Below are 15,543 nucleotides of genomic sequence, written 5' to 3' on the forward strand. Positions count from 1 at the left end.
GGAAGGAGGGGTTGTGGGGAAGACAGATGGAAACTCAGACACGGGGCAGTGCTCCAGAGCGCTCCTCTCCTCGGATCCGCGCCCCACCCCTGCACCTAACCCCAAGGCTGCTCAGAAGTCCCCTTCCTCTGCCCCCCCCATCCCCATGCCCAGCCTGGGGCTGGTCAGCCCTCTGGGCCTGACTCAGCTCAGCCCAGTGCTCCCCCTGGCGGTGCAGGACCAGAGCGCCGCAGCGCCCCCGTGTGGCCACAAGGCTGAGGGCAGGTGACCTGAGCGCCCTTTGGGCTTCTCCCCAGGGACCTCCCCAGGGTCTCCCTGGGTTCCCAGCAGGGGCACAGGGCTGTGCACACAGGGGAAGCCCCCATCCAGTGTCAAGTCCTCAGTCTGAATTGTCTCCTAAAATACATGCTGACATAGGTGGTTTCTCCCCGTTGAAGGACCATGGACTCCAGCCTCAAGGAGGAACAGATCTTCAGGCCATCACGGCTGGTTCCCAGGTCCGCCGTGGACCCCACACACATGCTGGGTGCCCTCAGTCTTCTAATGAGACTTTGACCCTGGAGTCGCTGTCTCTTGTTCCTGCTGCTGCTTCAGGGCGAACGGGTCCTCCTCCAGGGAACCAGCTCTGGATTCTCAGTTCCTAAGGTCAGGTAGAAGGAGGGGAGGAGGGGGGGAGGGGCTCCGCTGGGGGATGGCCTGGAACCTGGGGCTGCTCCTGGAGGAGTGAGCAGAGGGAGGAAGTAGTGACATTAGGGGGTGGGGGCCAACAAGAGTGTAGGTGGAGGAAGCCGGGACGAGAGTCAGGGGAAGGGGTCATCTTAGGGACCGTTGTGGGGGAGGATGGGTTCTGTCTGAAGAGGCACAGGGACTTCTGGCTGGGACCCTGGTGGAGGTCTCTGGTTGTCACCTGATGGTCATCACACAGGGCTGAGCTCTGTCATCGGTCAGGGAACTGTACTTAAGTTCAGGCATTTTCCACACTGACACTATGAATAGTTCAAACATTCTGGAAAGAAGGGAAAAGCAGAGAGAGGGGAGGTGGTTAAGGGGCTTCCCCTCCTCCAGAGCAACACCCCCTTCTGCTGGGGAGGCAGGGGCATCAAGGAACTGAGAGGAAGGGGAGCAAGTCCCGTGTACCCTGAAGGGCCAGCCCTGGTTTCTGATTCTGGAGTTTCCAGATTCCCACTCCCTGGGCTACGGTTTCTCAGCCACTTGCCGTCCACCCCTGTTTCACAGCCTCTGCCACCTGGAAACTTTCTCTACTTGTGAAGTCAGTGGAACCCCTGCCCCATGAAGAGCATCCCCAGGGCCTCCGACAGGAAGGGGCCCAGCTGCTGGAGCCATGGAGATGCCATCGTGGAGCTTGGAGGTACAAGGACATCAGCCAGGACTCAGGGTCCAGGCTTCTGCCTCACATTTCCTCCAGGACCCGCATATGTCCCCTCCCCTATCCCCAGGCCTGCAGAACCCGGGCATCTGAACACCATGCCCAAGATGACCAAGGGCGGGGTGCGCCCTCAGACTACACCTTTTGGAACCTGGAGGGTGGCCCCCCTCCCCCACCTGGAGCACAGGACCCTGGCCTGCTGCCTCTTCTACCCCTTGGTGCCCCTTAGGACCAGGGACCTGGTGTCTGCATCCTTCAGTCCTGGCTTCCTGCCCCTGCAGACTGGGAAATGACAAACTGCTTTTGTTGCATCTACAGATCCCACATTGTCATATCTGTACATGGTCATTCAGGTGAAGGGAATTCTGACATCCCTTGTGATTGCTTCTCTAAGCCATGATGACACATGCTTTTGAAGTGTGCTACTAATTTCCAAATCTTTGGGGATTTTCCAGATATCTTCATGTGATGGATTTCTAATTGTGGTCACAGAATATAGTATATAATTTCATTGCCTTTACATTTCTTGAGATGTATGTTGGGGTCAGCTCATGGTCTGTTTTGGCTCATGGTATGGTTAATGTCCTCTAATCCTTACTTGTTCTATTAATGAGAGAGGAGTATTGATTTCTAAATATACTTAATTTGCCTGTTTCTTTACAGTTCTGTTTTATTTGTTTCTCTCCAATCTCTTTTCTCTGTCATTTTCGGATTGGGTAATTTCTATGGATTTATATTCAACCTCATTCATTCTTTTTTAATTAACATATAATGTATTATTTGTTTCGGGGTATAGCTCTGTAATTCATCAGTCTTACACAATTCATAGCGCTGACCATACCACATACCCTCCCCAGTGTGCATCACCCAGCCACCCCATCCCTCCCAGCAACCCTCAGAATGTTTCCTGAGATTAAGAGTCTCTTATGGTTTGTCTCACTCTCTGATTTCATCTTTTTCATTTTTCCTCTTTTCCCCTATGATCTTCTCTCTTTTTTCTCAAATTCCTCATATCACTGAGATCATATGATAATTGTCTTTCTCTGATTGGCTTATTTTGCTTAGCATAATACCCTCTAGTTCCATCCATGTTGTTGCAAATGGCAAGATTTCATTTTTGATCGCTGCATAATATTCCATTGTAGTTACATACAACATCTTCTTTATCCGTTCATCTGTTGATGGACATCTAGGCTCCTTCCACAGTTTGGCTATTGTGGACATTGCTGCTATGACCATTGGGGGTGCATGTGCCCCTTCATTTCACTACATGTGTAACTTTGGGGTAAATACCCAGTAGTGCAATTGCTGGGTTATAAGGTAGCTCTATTTTCAACTTTTTGAGGAACCTCCATACTGTTTTCCAGAGTGGCTGCACCAGCTTGCATTCCCACCAACAATGTAGGAGAGTTCCCCTTTCTCCGCATCCTTGCCAACATGTGTTGTTTCCTGACTTGTTAATTTTAGCCATTCTGACTGGTGTGAGGTGGTATCTCATTGTGGTTTTGTTTGTATTTCCCTGATGCCGGGCGATGTTGAGCACTTTTTCACGTGTCTGTTGCCCATTTGGATGTCTTCTTTGCAGGAATGTCTGTTCATATCGTCTGCCCATTTCTTGATTCAATTATTTTTTCTTTGGGTGTTGAGTTTGATAAGTTCTTTATAGATTTTGGATACTAGCCCTTTATCTGATATGTCACTTGCAAAAATCTTCTCCCATTCTTTTGGTTGTCTTTTGGTTTTGTTGACTGTTTCCTTTGCTGTGCAAAAGCTTTTTATCTTGATGAAGTCCCAATAGTTCATTTTTGCCCTTGCTTCCCTTGCCTTTGGAGATATTTCTAGGAAGAAATTGCTGCAGCTGAGGTCGAAGAGGTTGCTGCCTGTGTTCTCCTCAAGGATCTTGATGGATTTCTGTCTCACATTTAGGTTTTTCAACGATTTTGAGTCTATTTTTGTGTGTGGTGTAAGGAAATGGTCCAGTTTCATTCTGCATGTGGCTGCACAATTTTCCCCAACACCATTTGTCGAAGAGACTGTCTTTTTTCCATTGGACATTTTTTCCTGCTTTGTCGAAGATTAGTTGACCATAGAGTTGAGGGTCCATTTCTGGGCTCTCTATTCTGTTCCATTGATCTGTGTGTCTGTTTTTATGTCCGTACAGCACTGTTTTGATGATTACAGATTTGTCATAGAGTTTGAAGTCTGGAATTGTGATGCCACCAGCTTTGCTTTTCTTTTTCAACATTCCTCTGGCTATTCAGGGTCTTTTCTGGTTCCATACAAATTTTAGGATTATTTGTTCCATTTCTTTGAAAAAAGTGGATGGTATTTTGATAGGGATTGCATTAAATGTGTAGATTGCTCTAGGTAGCATAGACATTTTCACAATATTTGTTCTTCCAGTCCATGAGCATGGAACGTTTTTCCATTTCTTTGTGTCCTCTGCAATTTTCTTTGATGGCTGCATAATATTCCATATTATTCCATGAATATTCTGTAGTTTTCTGAGTACAGGTTCTTTGCCTCTTTGGTTAGATTTATTCCTAGGTATCTTATGGTTTTGGGTGTAATTGTAAATGGGTTCGACTCCTTAATTTCTCTTTCTTCTGTCTTGGTGTTTGTATATAGAAATGCAACTGATTTCTGTGCATTGATTTTATATCCTGCCACATTGCTGGATTCCTGTATGAGTTCTAGCAGTTTTGGGGTGGAGTCTTTTGGGTTTTCCACATAAAGTATCATATCATCTGCAAAGAGTGAGAGTTTGACTTCTTTGTTGATTTGGATGCCCTTTATTTCTTTTTGTTGTCTGATTGCTGTGGCTAAGACTTCTAATACTATGTTGAATAGCAGTGATGATAGTGGACGTCCCTGCCGTGTTCCTGACCTTAGCGGGAAAGCTCTCAGTTTTTCCCCATTGAGAATGATATTCACTGTGGGTTTTTCATAGATGGCTTTTATGATATTGAGGTATGTACCCTCTATCCCTACACTGTGAAGAGTTTTAATCAAGAAAGGATGCTGTACTTTGTCAAATGCTTTTTCTGCATCTATTGAGAGGATCATATGGTTCTTGCTCTTTCTTTTATTAATGTATTGTATCACATTGTTTGATTTGCAGATGTGGAACCACCCTTGCAGGCCAGGAACAAATCCCACTTGGTGGTGGTGAATAATCCTTTTAATGTACTGTTGGATCCTCTTGGCTAGTATTTTGGTGAGAATTTTTGCATCCATGTTCATCAGGGATATTGGTCTGTAATTCTCCTTTTTGATGGGGTCTTTGGTTTTGGGATCAAAGTAATGGTGGCTTCGTAAAATGAATTTGGAAGTTTTCCCTCCATTTCTATTTTTTGGAACAGTTTCAGAAGAATAAGTATTAATTCTTCTTGAAATGTTTGGTAGAATTCCCCTGAGAAGCCATCTGGCCCTGGGCTCTTGTTTGTTGGGAGATTTTTGATTGCTGCTTCAATTTCCTTACTGGTTATGGGTCTGTTCAGGTTTTCTATTTCTTCCTGGTTCAGTTTTGGTAGTTTATATGTCTCTAGGAATGCATCCATTTCTTTTTTTTTTTTTAAAGATTTTATTTATTTATTCATGAGAGACAGAGGGAGAGAGAGAGAGAAGCAGAGGGAGAAGCAGGCTCCCAAGGAGCAGGGAGCCCAATGCGGGACTCGATCCCAGGACCCCGGGATCATGACCTGAGCCGAAGGCAGATGCTTAACCATCTGAGCCACCCAGGCGCCCAATGCATCCATTTCTTACAGATTATCAAATTTGCTAGCATATAGTTGCTCATAATATGTTCTTATAATTGTTTGTATTTCTTTGGTGTTGGCTGTGATCTCTCCTCTTTCATTCATGATTTTATTTATTTGGGTCATTTCTCTTTTCTTTTTGATAAGTCTGGCCAGGGGCTTATCAATCTTATTCTTTCCAAGAACCAGCTCCTAGTTTCATTGATCTGTTCTACTGTTCTTTTGGTTTCTATTTCATTGATTTCTGTTCTGATCTTTATTATTTCTCTTCTCCTGCTGGGTTTAGGCTTTATTTGCTGTTCTTTCTCCAGCTCCTTTAGGTGCAGGGTTAGGTTGTGTATTTGAGACCTTTCTTGTTTCTTTCTCTTTTTTTTAAGATTTTATTTATTTATTTATTTGTCAGAGAGAGAGATAGAGCAGGAACACAAGCGGGGGGGTGGGAGAGGGAGAAGCAGGCTCCCACAGAGCAGTGAGCCCGACGCGGGGCTCGATCCCAGGACCCTGGGACCATGACCCGAGCTGAATGCCCAACGACTGAGCCACCCAGGCGCCCGAGACCTTTCTTGTTTCTTGAGAAAGGCTTGTATTGCTATATACGTTCCTCTTAGGACCACCTTTGCTGCATCCCAAAGATTTTGAACAGTTGTGTTTTCATTTTCATTTGTTTCCATGAATTTTTTTAATTCTTTAATTTCCTGGTTGACCCATTCATTCTTTAGGATGCTCTTTAGCCTCCATGTATTTGAGTTCTTTCCAACTTTCCTCCTGTAATTGAGTTCTAGTTTCAAAGCACTGTGGTCTGAAAAATGCAGGGAATGATCCCAACCTTTTGGTACTGGTTGAGACCTGATTTGTGACCCAGGATGTGACCTAGTCTGAAGAATGTTACATGGGCACTAGAGAAGAACGTGTATTCTGTTGCTTTGGGATGGAATGTTCTGAATATATCTGTGAAGTCCATCTGGTCCAGTGTGTCATTTAAAGCCTTTATTTCCTTGTTGATCTTTTGCTTAGATGATCTGTCCATTTCAGTGAGGGGGGTGTTAAAGTTTCCTACCATTATTGTATTACTGTCAGTGTGGTTCTTTGATTTTGTTATTAATTGGCTTATATAACTGGCTGCTCCCATGTTGGGGGCATAGATATTTACAATTGTTAGATCTTCTTGTTGGATAGACCCTTTAAGGATATAGTGTCCTTCCTCATCTCTTATTATAGTCTTTGGTTTAAATATAATTTATCTGATGGCCGCCTGGGTGGCTCAGTTAGTTAAGCGACTGCCTTCGGCTCAGGTCATGATCCTGGAGTCCTGGGATCGAGTCCCACATCGGGCTCCCTGCTCAGCAGGGGGTCTGCTTCTCCCTCTGACCCTCTTCCCTCTCATGCTCTCTGTCTCTCATTCTCTCTCTCACAAATAAATAAATAAAATCTTTAAAAAAAATAAATAAATATAATTTATCTGATATATGAATTGCCACCCCAGCTTTCTTTTGATGTCCATTAGCATGTTAAATGGTTTTCCACCCCCTCATTTTCAATCTGGAGGTGCCTTTCGGTCTAAAATGAGTCTCTTGCAGACAGCATATCAATGGATCTTGTTTTTTTATCCAATCTGATAGCCTGTGTCTTTTGATTGGGGCATTTAGCCCATTTACATTCAGGGTAACTATTGAAAGATATGAATTTAGTGACATTGTATTTCCTGTAAGGTGACTGTTACTGTATATTGTTTCTGTTCCTTTCTGATGTATGTTACTTTTAGGCTCTCTCTTTGCTTAGAGGACGCCTTTCAATCTTTCTTGTAGGGCTGGTTTGGTGTTCGCAAATTCTTTTAGTTTTTGTTTGTCCTGGAAGCTTTTTTCTCTCCTTCACACAGTATTCTTGGCTGCATATTTTTCTCATTTAGTGCCCTGAATATATCATGCCAGTCCTTTCTGTCCTTCCAGGTCTCTGTGGATAGGTCTGCTGCCAATCTAATGTTTCTACCATTGTAGTTTACAGACCTCTTGTCCCAAGCTGCTTTCAGGATTTTCTCTTTGTCTCTGAGACTTGTAAGTTTTACTATTAGATTTCACAGTGTTGACCTGTTTTTTGATTTTGAGGGGGGTTCTTTATGCCTCCTGGATTTTTTAAAAGATTTTATTTATTTATTTGATAGAGACAGAGACAGTGGGAGAAGGAACACAAGTAGAGGGAGTGGGAGAGGGAGAAGCAGGCTTCCCGCAGAGGAGGGAGCCTGATGTGGGACTCGATCCCAGGATCCTGAGATCATTACCTGAGCTGAAGGCAGACGCTTAACGACTGAGCCACCCAGGTGCCTGCCTCCTGGGTTTTGATACCTGTTTCCTTCCCCAAATTAGGGAAGTTCTCTGCTATAATTTCTTCCAATATAGCTTTTGCCCCTCTCTCTCTTTCTTCTTCTTCTGGGATCTCAATTATTCTAATATTGTTTCATCTTATGATATCACTTATCTCTTGAATTCTGCCCTCGTGATCCTGTAGTTGTTTATCTCTCCTCTTCTCAGCTTTATTTACCATCATTGGGTCTTCTATATCACTAATTCTCTCTTCTGCTTCATTTATCCTAGCAGTTAGAGCCTCCATTTTTTATTGTACCTCATTAATAGCCTTTTTTATTTCAACTTGGTTAGATTTTAGTTCTTTTATTTCTCCAGAAAGGGATTCTCTAGTATCTTCTATGCTTTTTTCAAACCCAGCTAATATTTTTTTAATTAATTTTTTATTGTTATGTTAATCACCATACATTACATCATTAGTTTTTGATGCAGTGTTCCATGATTCATTGTTTGTGCATAACACCCAATTATCTTTTTTTTTAAGATTTTATTTATTTATTTGAGAGAGAGAATGAGAGAGAGAGAGAGAGAGAGAGAGCAGGAGAGGGGGGAAGGTCACAGGGAGAAGCAGACTCCCCGCTGAGCAGGGAGCCCAGTGCAGGACTCGATCCTGGGACTCCAGGATCATGACCTGAGCCGAAGGCAGTCGCTTAACCAACTGAGCCACCCAGGAGCCCCCAGCTAATATCTTTATAATCGTCATTCTGAACTCCGGTTCTCACATCTTACTAATGTCTGTATTGATTAGGCCCCTGGCAGTCGGTACTGCCTCTTGTTCTTTTTTTTTGAGGTTAGTTTTTCCATTTTGTCATTTTGTCCAGAGAAGAATAGATAAATGAGAGAATAAAATGCTAAAAGGGTAACAACAACCCCAGAAAAATATACACTAAACAAATCAGAAAAGACCCAAAACTAGGGGGGAAAGATAGGAAAAAAAAAAAAAGGAATATGATCAGGCCTGTGAATAGAACAGAGCCACACACTCGATTTTGGGTGTATTTTGGTCTTTTAGAAGAAACTGCCTCCCAAAATTTTAAAGAAAGAAAAACTTATATATATATACAAAAACAAGGGTAAATACAATGAAGGGATGGAATATGAATGTAAAGATGAAAATTAAAAAAGATTTTAAAAAAGTAATTGATAAGATAAGAAGTTGGTTGAGGGGTGCCTGGGTCTCTCAGTCATTAAGCATCTGCCTTCGGCTCAGGTCATGCTCTGTGCCGTGGATCACAGTTCATGGCAACCCTGACCTGAGCCCACTCCTCCTTGGCTTCGTCTCTGCAGCCAGCTTCCCCTCTCCGATACCTGGGAGCTCTGCCACACTCAGGCACCCCTGGTCTTTCTGTGACCCCGAGGGTCCTAAGACCACACTGTCCCAGCAAGTGTTCCACCCCCCACTTAGCCACTGGAGCAACATCCCTCAGCGGAGCCAACTGCTCAAGTTTCAGATTTTGTGCTCCGCGGCTCTATCACTTACCGATAGTGGCTGACAGAGGCCCCCTCCCACCACCGTCTATCTTCCCGAATAGCGCCTCGGATTCACTTCCCTGCACATCCTACCTTCCAGAAAGTGGTCCCCAAGCTTCCATGCCCCCATTGCCTGAATCTCAGAGACCACCTGCATTAGTTCCTCTAGTGGTTCTCTGATTATTGCTTCTGTGTCTCTAAGTCACCTACTTCTCACGCTCGTTCTCTCATCTTCAGGTTTCTGTGTCATCTTTCCTGAATTGGCTCTTCTTTCACACACTCCCATCTTCCCCATATAATTATTTGATAATTTTGACAAGCTCAGTGTGCAGTGTTTGCATTATTATGACCATGAAATGTTAGTCACAACTGAGCATTTAATAGACTATCATTATGTGTCCTTTCCTGAATCAACCTTTTATTTTCCCTGGAGTAAATAAATATCTTAACTCTTCATTTACTTTTTTCCATTGTGCTCAGTTTAAATCCTTCCCCAGCTCCCCCTGGGTAAGTCTTCATGAGCACATTCAAGCCCATCCACTCTTCTCCCTTCTTCTTGTCCGTGTAGCCACCTGGCCTGCAGCCCTCAGTCCTGCCCCATGGGGACTGGATGCGTGCACCCCTGGGGCAGGGCTGATGCCCAACCCCCTGCAGCTCCTCCTGGGAGCCCTTGGCCTCACTCCTGCTGGCTCCCTGTGGCCAGGATCCCATGTGCTCCCCCTGTTTGGATTTCTCCATCATTTGTTCCACTTTGCCTACTGGTGTCCTGGGGAAAGAAACATGGAAAGTAGAACAGAAACTCTCACATCTGAGGAGCCCTCAGGCTGCCCTCACCCTGAGTCACACGGTGACGAGACAGAGACTCTGTGTTGGAGAGAGTTGTCCTCGGGATTTGGGGGCCTCGCCTCATGTCTTCCAGTCCCCAGTCCTGTGTTGTTGCCTCTTGGAGTTTTCAGGGTGTCTGCCCTTCCACCCTCTTTCTGACATTTCATTGTGATGTGTCCTGGTGTGGGTCTCCTCTCATCTGCTCTAGGTAAGAATTTGGGTGGGTCTTTCAACATATGTGTGTTTGTCCCTGTGAACTCAGAGAAATATTCTTGAAATTGTTTTCATCATTTCCTACCCGACATTCTTTTTAAAACAATCATTATTAACTTGTTGGAATCACTTGATTGAGAAACAAACAGATCTTCTCTCCTGCTGCCATCACCCTCCCGATTGTACCACCTCAGGGAAGGACAACTTTAATCATCCAGTGTATCCACCCAATTATTCATTTCTATGGTCATATTGTTCATTTCCCAGAACTCTTTTCTGTTCTGTGATTGCACAGCACTGTGTATAGTAGTGTTTTTGTTTCATATCCATATGGCTGTTGCATCCTGTAGATATGACTGATCCTAGTTAGGGGACCTGCTGGGTCTGCTGGTTTCTGCTTTCATGATATCATGATCTTTCTCCACACAGCACTCATCTCAGGAGTGACTTACATTCCCTGTCATTTCTTCTCCATGCCCATCTACCACATGACACTGCCAGTGTCTTGTCCCCAGGATGTCACCATTGCTCTGTGTTGTAGCTCCGGAGTCCAGCTGATCCTGGAGGCCTCGAGATGTCCACTAGATGATGGACTTTAGTGTGATTTGAGCAGGTGAGTCACATTGCCCCTTAATGTCCTCCTAGGCTCTGAGCTCAGGAGCCTCCCATCGCAGAACATTCTGGAACATTGCGATGGCTCATTGCATGGAGTGCTCAGTCATACCCACTTCCTGATGGACAGGGAACCAATGAACAACAACAAGCCTCTGAGAGCAAACCTTCTGGGTTGAACCGTGGCTGCACCACCTCCTTCTCTTCTCCTTGTCTCCCTTTCCCTGTCTGAACAAAGGGATCCCCTATGGGGTGCCTCCTGGGTTTGCTCTCATGATTAAGTTTCACCCTCTGTGTGAATCACATGGTGATAATCCCTGACACATGTTAAGTGCTCTACTATTTATACTTACCGTCATCATATTAATTATAGCACTTACATAACTTCCGGTTTTTTGTTTTTGTTTTTTTTTTATAAACCACAAGTCAATGGGATGCTTGCATGGCTCAGTCGGTTAAGCATCTGCCCTCGGCTCAGGTCATGATCCCATGGTCCTGGGATCGAGTCCTGCATCAGAGTCCTTATTCAGCAGGGAGCCTGCTTCTCCCTCTGCCCCTCCCTCTGCTTATGCCCTCTCTTTCTCTTTGACAAATAAGTAAGTAAAATCTTTAAAAAAAACATAAGTTGGGGCGCTTAGGTGGCTCAGTCATTAAACATCTGCCTTTGGCTCCTGGGATCGAGCCCTGCATCAGGCTCCCTGCTCTGCGGGAAGCCTGCTTCTCCCTCTCCCACTCCCCCTGCTTCTGTTCCCTCTCTCACTATGTCTCTCTCTGTCAAATAAATAAAATCTTAAAATAAATAAATAAATAAAAACACAAGTCAAGAAACAACTTTGAGAATATGTGTGCTTATCTCCTTAGGATAAACTCCTGAAAGAAAATGTCTGTGTCACAATATAAGCACATTTCATTTGTGGAGACATTTTTCAAAAGCGACCTTTAAAAATTCACTGACATCAACCTTTATGGCGGTGTGTTTTCCTGACCCTCTGATGGACAATCTCATCCCTTACTTTCGCCTTTGCCAAGTTCATCGATTCTAAGTTTTATTCCTGCTACTTATTCCACATTCTCATATTTGTTTATGTTTACTTATTACAAGTACATTTTGTTTTTGTAAATTTGACATTTGATTTCCCCCTTTCCAAACTGTTTTCTAACATTTTTAATTGTTTTCTTTCTTTCTTTTTCTTTTTTTATTATTTGAGTGCATTTAATACACAATGTCTCATTCCTTTCAGGTGTACAGCATAGTGTTTCACCATATAATCCAAACAATTCCACTCTTGGGTATTTAACCAAAGAAAATGGAAACACCAATTCTATAATTATGTCTTGAATGTGTTGCAGCTATTTTAAAATATGGAATTTAACAGAGAAGAAACAGCAGCCCCCAACACTGGGAGCTGGTCTGACACTGACAGCTGGGCTCAGTGTGGTCAGAAGCTGGCTAATATCCACCCCGTGGCCATATTCTTCTCCTGTGAGACATAAGCCAGTCACCTCACAAAACATCAGCATCCGACAAGGACACTCTGGAAACATGACATCACATTGTGTCATTAGAGGCAAAAACAAGGCACTGCACAACCCACAGAATAACACACACCTCCCTGGGCACCTGGGTGGCTCAGATGGTTAAGCGTCTGCCTTCGGCTCAGGTCATGATCCCAGGTCCTGGGATCGAGTCCCGCATCAGGCTCCCTGCTCCGCGGGAAGCCTGCTTCTCCCTCTGCCTCTCTCCCTCTCTCTCTCTCGCTCACTCACTCTGTCTCTTATGAATAAAAAAAAAACAAAACAAAACCACACACCTCCCTGTGTCAGCCAATGTGAGCAATCGGGGCTCCTTTACCGTGACTGCTCTATTCTCGCTCTGGTCTGGCCTGCCTAGAGAGCGGATTCACTGAGATGCTCAACCATGGAATCGCCCACACGTCCTGACAACACGCAGTCGGGAGCGGGCCCCAGCTTCCACAGATCCTCTCCAAAACATTCAACCATGTCCTTATAGGTTCCAACACCTTCATATTAGGATGCCCCATGGCCCCCAAAGGGGTGTCTTCTCTCTCACTGCAACAAGTAATAGAGCCAACTTGAATGCCCACAGGTGCTCCTCATAGTCTTGGCTGAAGAACACTGAAGGTTGTTACCCTTTTGTCTGTGAAAATTGTTTTTCTGTTTTTTACTTTGATCATGGACATATGTTTGTATCTTTGTGAGTGTGTGGATCACATGCTGAAATTTCATGTTCTTCTTTATGGGTTTTCATCATTAGGCCATGCTTAGAGAATTCTTCATCCCACATTGTAAACATTTCTTGTGTATTTTCACCTCAGAAATAAAGAGCAGAGGGTTTCAAGGGTGAAGGGAAACACAGAGAATTGTCTGAATCTCGGCAAAAGTACAGGGAGGAGCAACAGGTAAAAGATTGTAAGGTGGTGGAATCTAAGATGTACATCTCCTTTACTATTCTTACAAGTATGTACAGAGCCTATAAGGTACCTGTTGTATTCAATATATCCTCTCACCTGGGCTTGGTGAAGACTTATGAGCCTGCTTATGTTTACCAGGTGCACGCAAACAACACCAAGACATCCAAAGTTAATAGAGATAAAAATAAGCTCCAGTGATGGGCATTTTTCAACACGCATGACCTAGATGTGACACATCATGTTTTGGTTAATGTCTGTACACTTCAGCTGTGATAATACAAGTTAATTACACTTTCATGATATATTTTAAGGATATTTTTCAGACCCACATAGACAAATCCATGACTTCCTTTTGGAGATAAATTTAATATACATATACCTATGAGTCATACAGTATCTTCTTTGAGGAGGATTCAGGAAACTATGAGTATTCTAGATATGTAATGTCTGAATAGTAGCTATGAGCCATATACGGCTACTTAAATTCATATTCATTTAAAACAATTAAAAATGCAACTGCTCAGCACACCAGCCCCATTTCAAGTGCCACCTGCATCTCTAGAACCACACGCATCTCATGGCCACCACACCGGACAGCACAGATATAGAACAATTCCTTCCGCACAGAATGTCCTATTGGACGGTACTGCTCTGCGTGCTTTGCAGGCTGCGAGTCAGATGCATCAGACATACGTAAAGTGAAAAGACCAACATGATTTCTCTTACGACATCAGATTCCATCTGGGATGTGAACACATATGAAGCTGGTGGGTCACAAAATCAAAGTCGCATATGCATGGGTGTGGTGCCTTCGGGTGCAAACTGTTCCCAATTACAAAAGGGAACCCTCCCTTCCCAGACTGGGGGCCCTCTCCATCATCACATCTCCAGGAGGTGGGTTCTCTTCTAGCTGCACTCGGGGGCTAAAGTCAGAGCTGAGTTTTCAGAGGCAGGAAGTGCAGCTCAGGGAAAGGGATTCTGCTGAGTGAGGAGAGGCCAGGGCAGGACCAGCCCGGAGACTCTCCCAGGGTTATCAGAACAGCCATTCTCAAAGTGTGGCCTGGGGAACACCTGACGTCACTGAGGCCCTTTCACAGAGTCCATGAGGTTAAATCTATTTTCCTAACATTACTTAGACATTATTTGCCTTTTCGACATGTTGACGTTCACACTGAGGTAAAACTTAGCAAGAACGGAGGTGATGGGTGCAAACTGCAATAGTTGTCATTCTTCACCACTACTTACTCCCATAAAAAACCAGAAACACTCTTTCCGCCATCTTTCCGTGCCGCCATATGGTCACATGAATATCTTGGCGGATGCTCTCAAGAGCAGTAACAATGCCTGAGAGAGAAGCGAAAGGCAGGTCGTATCAGCCGTGCTCCAAAGTCATCGTCCCGTTTCTAACTGTGAGGACGAAGCTCGGTTACATTGTTGAATTTGAAATCACTGTTGATCACAGAGCTGGGAACATTGTTGAGAACCCCAGGGCAGGTTAAACACGTGTGAAGTGAGCAGCCCCAGGTCTGATGTACAACTGAAAGATCTAGAAAAATGGTGGGGCGCCTGGGTGGCTCAGTTGGTTAAGCGACTGCCTTCGGCTCAGGTCATGATCCTGGAGTCCCGGGATCGAGTCCCGCATCGGGCTCCCTGCTCAGCAGGGAGTCTGCTTCTCCCTCTGACTCTCTTCCCTCTCGTGCTCTCTCTCTATCTCATTCTCTCTCTCAAATAAATAAATAAAATCTATAAAAAAAAAAATTTAGAAAAATGGTGGAAGAATCTGCTCCCGTCCCTCCAGTTTGGTTTCATTGTCCTGACAACCTCAGCTGGCCTCGTGGACCATGGAGAAGCAAGATGAAAACACACAGGAGGGAAAATCCTGGGAGTCTTTTTTTTTTTTTTTAAAGATTTTATTTGTTTATTTGACAGAGAGAGAGACAGCGAGAGAGGGAACACAAGCAGGGAGAGTGGGAGAGGGAGAAGCAGGCTTCCCGCCGAGCAGGGAGCCTGATGTGGGGCTCGATCCCAGGACCCCGGGGTCATGACCTGAGCCGAAGGCAGACGCTTAACGACTGAGCCACCCAGGCGCCCCAATCCTGGGAGTCTTTGTCTAGGGATATAATATATACATGCAAATAAAATGCCTCAACAGAAAACGAAAATAAAAATAAGCTAATATTACATTAAAACATCCTGATCAAAGCATTAAAAATTATTATCTTGGGGCGCCTGGGTGGCTCAGTCGTTAAGCGTCTGCCTTCGGCTCAGGTCATGGTCCCAGGGTCCTGGGATCGAGCCCCGCATCAGGCTCCCTGCTCCGTGGGAAGCCTGCTTCTCCCTCTGCCACTCCCCCTGCTTGTGTTCCCTCTCTCACTGTCTCTCTCTGTCAAATAAATAAATAAAATCTTTAAAAATAATTAAGATAAAATAAAAATTATTATCTTTACTAAATTATTCTCAAATCCATTTTTTAAACATGTCTTCTAAGA

This window comes from Eumetopias jubatus, unplaced genomic scaffold (genome assembly GCF_037043125.1).
Source record: "Eumetopias jubatus isolate StellerSeaLion01/CBP00866 unplaced genomic scaffold, mEumJub1_p1.0 scaffold_6, whole genome shotgun sequence".
Taxonomy (NCBI): domain Eukaryota; kingdom Metazoa; phylum Chordata; class Mammalia; order Carnivora; family Otariidae; genus Eumetopias; species Eumetopias jubatus.